This window comes from Uloborus diversus, chromosome 1, assembly GCF_026930045.1.
Source record: "Uloborus diversus isolate 005 chromosome 1, Udiv.v.3.1, whole genome shotgun sequence".
NCBI lineage: Eukaryota > Metazoa > Arthropoda > Arachnida > Araneae > Uloboridae > Uloborus > Uloborus diversus.
Window position 1 is genome coordinate 218,944,265 of NC_072731.1, and position 7,493 is coordinate 218,951,757.

Consider the following 7,493-nt stretch of genomic DNA (forward strand, 5'->3'; position numbering starts at 1 on the left):
AAAAAAGTTCTTAAAATTTGTTCCATAAATCCAGTGTTTCAAAATTCTTGACGGACGGACGGTACCAAAATTTTAGTTTTTGAGAAAAGTTTAAAGCAGTCATTGAAGTTTGCTGTCTAATCCGTACTGCAGTATTACATGCGTCATATTAGCTGCGTTCACAACACACTTTTCTACCTCGCAAATAACCGCTCCGGCTCCGAAAAAAAAGGTTGAAAAATTAGGTTATCCATTGTACCAGAGAAAGCGGTTTTTACCCAGCATCATTAGTGGCTTTTCCCAGCAAGTAGATGAACTTGTTTCGCGTAATGAATTCTGGGTAAAAGCTCCGCATTTACTCCAGAAGGAAGCAGGAGGGAAAAAAATCCACATTTCCCCGGCAAATAATCGCAAAGCGGTGAAAAACAGGTTATTTGCGGGGTCGAAACTGTCCGTTGAAACGCACCTAGTGAAAATGCTCCAACCATCGTATCACCGATCGCAGCGTTCGTTGTTACGGTATTTTTGACATTATGTAGAGTCCGTAACATGACCTTTTTTTGCCATAACTTTTTAATTTACCGCATGATTCGCAAATTATTTTAATTTGAGCTGGTGTGTTGGTAGGAAAAGATCAAAATAAAATAATATGCTAATCAAACAGTAAATTAAAAAGTTATGGCAAAAAAGGTCACGTTACGGACTCTATATAAATGTCAAAAATACCTTGGAATGCCCCTGTTGCGACTTATGTAATACAGCTGCAGACCACAATTTTCAACACGACCTTTCTTAATTACTAAAACTTTTTTGCATATCGTCTTTGTGAAATAAAATTTTTGACCTGTTTCGGAGCCGTCGGTTTCGGGCTTTGTGTGCATGTAGTGCATCAGCATTGCGTATACTACCCAATATCCTGTATGATTCTTACTTGTTTAAATTTTTCTGTCACTCCTTTAATTTGTGTCCAAGAGTTTGGAAACAGCGTGCATTAAAAACTCTGAATGAAAAAAAAAGAAAGAAAAAAACGCTATATGCGTTCCCAACCTTTTTACCGCACTCTAGCTGAGTTTTTATCAAATATACCACACTGTATATTCAGTAAATTACCGCCCATTAGCCAGGGCTATTCACGTATACCACACTGGTGTGAAAAATTATTGGCTCATAATTTTTTGACATTGTTTTAATCAAAACTTTGTTTTAACTTATTTTTCATTAAAATCAAGATAATTAATCGAAAAAACTGATTCTAAATTCTGTGTAACTCATCAGTTAAATTAAAAAATTAATGTAATTTCAAAATGTGCAATTTTAATGTTTTATTATTACGACGAAGGTATAAATTCAAAAGTATAAAACCCTGGACTACAATAAAGTTTGGTATGGTTCGAATTAGTTAATTTAAACTTAAACATGAACAACATTTTTGCGATTAGTGATAGATTGTTAGAAGTTAGATGCTTTATTTTCAATCGACTTCAAAAGAATGTGGTTATCAGTTCATACCGTTTGTAGAGTAAGTATGGGTATCATGCCCCTCCTGAGCAGATACTTTTTTCAAAAATTTTATGTTAACGAAAAATAAAAGATGATACCTCCTCCCTCTCTGAACATGAGTCCGGATAATGTGTAAAATCTATCATGTCCAAAAACTACGAATTAAATTTTTTATTGCCGAAAAAAAGACGGGGGGGGGGATAGTTTTGGTGCATACTACCTTGCAATTCGCCCTATTCCATCAGGTTAAATGCCCCACTTGATGTAACATCACCAAACTTGTTATAATGAGCAAAAAGTACTTAAAATTAACTAAATTAATGCAAATTTACACAACTAGTAATATGAGGCAGTGAGAAGCAAAGGGGTGTTAAGTGCCAAAATTAATGTTAATTATTGCATCATCTATTGACTGTCTGGTTGCATCACACAATCTAGTGATGAAAATTTCTTTGAAAATTCTTCTGATATTTTCATGCATTTTTGAATTTAAATTTTGACTTCTAATGATGGATTTTAATATGGACTCATCGATGACAATAAATACAGCACTTTAAAATAAATACAGTAAATATCTAATAAGTGTTTGGAGTAATGCTCTTTAATTAAAAACATTTATTATTTGCAGCCAAAACCGAAAACACCTTTATTTTATTTTATCAAATACAAATTGTACGAAATTCCAAAATAACACGAAATGCTTGTATTTGGTGTATCGAGATTCCGGTATTGCAATATTGAGTCAATGAAATGATTAAAGTCTATTATTCACATAGGATACGCACACCCGTCACGATGATTATGATTATATAATTTCAAATCATCATTTCCGTTCTGTATTTACGCAGCGCGTATGTTCGTCGGTTCCGTGATATTATTCAGAAACAAAACACTAACCTCGTGACATTCTAACATTTGAAGTAAAAGCATTTTCGAAAAATTGTGCATTTTTAACACTGCTGTTTTACTGTTTATATTGTTCCTTCTAATTGATTTGGAAAGAGGCTATCTTTCAGATCAGTTTCGCACCAAAGTTGCCGAAAAGAAATCGCGTGCAAAAAATTTTTTATTAGTTTTCGTGGGGTGTTGTTTGAGAGGTTGAGAAGTATATGAAAACTTAAAGATAAAAATGAAACTTCAAATGACTTTAAATTCGTTTTAAAAATGATGAGCAAATTTTTTTCTGTGAGTTAAGAAATGTTTTGTGGTTAAATTAGGTTTTGTTTTGAATAAATGTTTCTTTATGAGGATTCACAAATTGCTTATTTTTCTCACTTGACCGTTTTAGACGTCTGTCCGTCCGTCCTTTGATTTAATTTCTGCCACCATTGATGGATTTTTGGAGGGACTCCACCTGTGCCGTCTCCACCCGATGCTACTCCACCAGCAAGCACCTACACACACACATACAGACCCCTGAACACACACGCGCAAACGCTTTAATATACACACGCCTGCACACACAAGCACACTCGTGATTGCAAAAATCATAATTTGAATTCAAATTGTCAAAAATTCAAAATTTATTTATTTATTTATTATTTTTTTTAAATGTGTTTAAAAAAATGAGATATAGAGGAAAGCGGCACCTAATACATGGAACTCCTTTTTAAAGTCCAACTCATTCAACTTCATGTTACTTTCAATGCACTTTAACTACTAAGTGTGCGCGCGCGCGCGTGTGTGTGTTTTTAAATGTATGTTTGAAAACGATCATTCATTAATAACCCCAAAACAAACTAAAATTTTTATTGCATAAAATTATTTATTTTCAATTTTAAGTTAAATTCTTCATACAAAAACATTTCTTCCTTCTGTCGATAAATAACAGAAAAAAAATTCTTTGAAACGAAGTGGTTATTGAAACAAAACAAATCATATTTAATTAAAACATCTTTCATTCTTAAAACGACCCTTTTAAAGGCTTCATACTTAGCAGTTTAACTAAGCATTTTCCAATAAAAGAAGCAACAATCTGAAATCAGGTTATTTTAACAAAATGTTTGTTTTACCGCTATGCATTACTTTGCGTTACTTCCAATAAAAGAAGCAACATTAGTATGAAATCTAGTTATTTGTTTACTAAACGTTTGTTTTACATTACAGCTCTCAACTGTAATTTTACGATCCCCCCCCCCTTTTTTTTAGTAAACTGTATCAGATCGATTTAGTTGTGTCGTCCGAAATCTTAGATTGTGATGTATTGATTAAAAATTCATTATTTATTTAATCTGTAGAAAATCGAATGCAATGTGTTAATCAACGTAAAAGATTTCACCGTCATGTTAGTTTATTTTCAACTAGTGGCACCTGCACGGCTTCGCCCGCAATAGAAAAATTAAAGGTCTTTTGGTTCGCTTGTATATTTACAAATAATGTATGGTGAATTTTCTCACCAATTGACTTGTACCGACGTTACAGTTCCACGTTATGATAATTTCGTATCTCACCAATTGGCTTGTGCCCATGTTACGGTTCCACGTTATGATAATTTCGTAATTTATGATATTTTTTTTCTTAAAATTGGAATAAAAAAAGAACCACATCGAATTTTTGAAAAATCGCTTCGAGGTGCACACTCCCATGCTACATACTAACTTTGTGCCAAATTTCATGAAAATCGGCCGAACGGTTTAGGCGCTATGCGCGTCACAGACATCCAGACATCCTCCGGACAGAGAGACTTTCTGCTTTATTATTAGTAACTAGCAAAAATACCCGGCGTTGCCTGGGTCAGTAATAATTGTAAGAAACAATCGCTACTTTCTTTCGTTTTCTGTTGTAACTGAAAGAACTCAAAACACACCGCTTTGACGTGATTAAAAATCGAACTTCTTCCTTACCCATAAAAGTAAAATAGCAATAAGTATAAAGAACCAACGAATATTCATTTAGAAACGAAAGCGCGAATTTAAGCATATAAAAATTTGAAGAATTTCCAAAATATGAACTAACAAAAACAAAGATCACTAAAAAAAACCGTGCGCTTGCTTCATTTAATTAAATAGTAAACACACACAAAAGAAAAAAAAAAAAAAAAGCTCTCTACTATGTTTCGATCAGGGTGCAAAAAGTAGAGTTTCCAAATGTTTAAATGACTTTTAACTCATGTTTGCTCCGGAGCAGCCTTGATTCAAAATTTTCATTATGATTACTTTTAATATTGCAGTTAGGCAACGAATTTTTGTAACAATGGATTTTACATTTAATCCCATAGAGTAAAGAAATTACATAGAGAGGCCCTGCTATGCTAAGAAATTGAAGCCCGAAGTTGCACCGCTGTATCCCAAGATCCTTAGCTTCTTGCAAAGTATTTTAAGATACATCTTGATTCAAAACATTTCATGACTGAATCTCAATTGGTTGTTAATTTAAACTTAGATATTAGTGCAAGTTTATGAAGCACTTTTTTGAAATTAAAACATGAATTAAAATGCAAACCAATCCGTCAGCTACTTTATACGATCTCTTTGCGAGATTGGTGAAAACTATACTCGCGAAGCGATCACGTTATCATAACCCCGCTCATCATTGCACCGCTGTATCCCATAATTCCGGCTTCAATTTCATCTCCTTTTTACCATAGACGGAGCCTCTCTATGTATATTTTTTTACTCTATGTATAATCATAACATGAGGGAAATTACATGAAATTTACTGTTTTCCAACATAACTTTTTTAAACTAAGTTTTAAATTAATAAATTATAGCCTAAGTTGTTCCCTGATAATGTAGCTATCTATGGTGAAAAAAATGGTTAAAATTCGTCCAGTAGTTTTGAAGTTTATCCCGGACATCCGGACAGAAGTTGCCCTTTATGTATGACTAGTGGCACCCGCACGGCTTCGCCCGTAATAGAAAAATTAAAGGTCTTTTGGTTCGCTTGTATATTTACAAATGATGTATGGTGAATTTTCTCGCCAATTGGCTTGTACCGACGTTACAGTTCCACGTTATGATAATTTCGTATCTCGCCAATTGGCTTGTGCCCATGTTACGATTCCACGTTATGATAATTTCGTAATTTATGATAGTTTTTTTTTTCTTAAAATTTGAATGAAAAAAGAACCACATGGAATTTTCGAAAAATCGCTTCGAGGTGCACACCCCCATGCTACATACTAACTTTGTGCCAAATTTCATGAAAATCGGCCGAACGGTTTAAGCGCTATGCGCGTCACAGACATCCTACAGACATCCTACAGACATCCTCCGGACAGAGAGACTTACTGCTTTATTATTAGTAACTAGTGGCACCCGCACGGCTTCGCCCGTAATAGAAAAATTAAAGGTCTTTTGGTTCGCTTGTATATATTTACAAATAATGTATGGTGAATTTTCTCGCCAATTGGCTTGTACCGACGTTACAGTTCCACGTTATGATAATTTCGTATCTCGCCAATTGGCTTGTGCCCATGTTACGGTTCCACGTTACGATAATTTCATAATTTATGATAGTTTTTTTTTCTTAAAATTGGAATAAAAAAAGAACCACATCGAATTTTCGAAAAATCGCTTCGAGGTGCACACCCCCATGCTACATACTAACTTTGTGCCAAATTTCATGAAAATTGGCCGAACGGTTTAGGCGCTATGCGCGTCACAGACATCCTACAGACATCCAGAGAGACATCCAGAGAGACATCCTACAGACATCCTCCGGACAGAGAGACTTTCTGCTTTATTATTAGTAAAGAAGAAGAAGATAAAGATAAAGAAGTAGCTTAGTACTAAAAAACCAATCACAAATTCATATTTAATCGTACTAAAAATGTTATGATGTGATGATGTGAGGTGTGCGAAAAAGAGGAGGAGCGAAAGAAATTAATTTATTCTATTTTAGGGTCCTTAAAATTAAAATGCTTTGATTTACAGACCAGTGGAACCTAACGCTAATCAGGCCGTAGTCGTATGTACTCTTTTTTTTTTTTTATAATTATTATTTGCTTTTATCATACTCACTGTGTCGTTGGTGGATGGGATAATCATTTTAATCGTTGCCAAAAACAAAATCAATAGTAGTATAGTTATGAAGTTAATTTTGTTGATAAAATTAACCAATTCATTTCAGTGCTGAACCTAAGCAAACATAGATTTTTCGTTTTTACTTTCTTCTATATCTAATATATAGAAGAAAGTATTGGATTCGTGCAAATTTTCGAATTTCGAATTTTGACGGATTCGAACGTTTTGAGGTGTGCTGAGTCCATTTCGACTATTTTTGGAAAATGTCTGTCTGTCTGTGTGTGTGTATGAATGTGTGTGTGTGTATGTGTGTGTGTCACGTCTGTGTGTGACCAGTTTTTTGTGGCCGCTCTACAGCAAAAACTATCGCATGAAATTGAACGAAATTTGGTACACATATGTGACCCTATGTGAACTTGTGCCCATTGGTTTTTGGCGCGAATTCCTCCAAGGGGGGTGGAGCAATGGGACGTTTTTTGAGTTATGCGTGATTGCTATTCCTCAGGAAGTAACTGGCGGAATCAAACAAAATTTGGTCCATATGTTGCCCCTAACTGGAGCAGGTGTTGATTCAATTTTGGTGTCAATAGCTTAAACGGGGGTTGAGTTATAGAACGTTTTTTGTCGTGAATTGTGACTGCTGTATCTCAAGAAATAACGAACGGAATCAAACTAAAATTTTTTGACAAGTAGCCCTTAGTGGGTATAAGAGCTGATTTTATTTTGGTGTCAACAGCTAAAAAGGGGGTAGCGCAATCGCCCGTTCTTTTTTTCCATTGTGAGTGCCCTATCTCAAGAAGTAATGCTACGTTCTGTTTGAAATTTGGAATATATGTGAATCCATATGTAAACAGGTTTTGGTTCAATTTTGACGCCAATCGCTCCAAGAGGTGTTGATTTTTTTTTTTTTTTTTTTTTTTTTGCGAATAAAAATAGCTTTATTAATGCAACAATAAGAATGATAAATCGAAATAGATTGTCGTCTGCGTATTTCTCGTGATTTTAATTGTATGGAAATGATCGGAAATATTATCTCAATGAATTAAAATT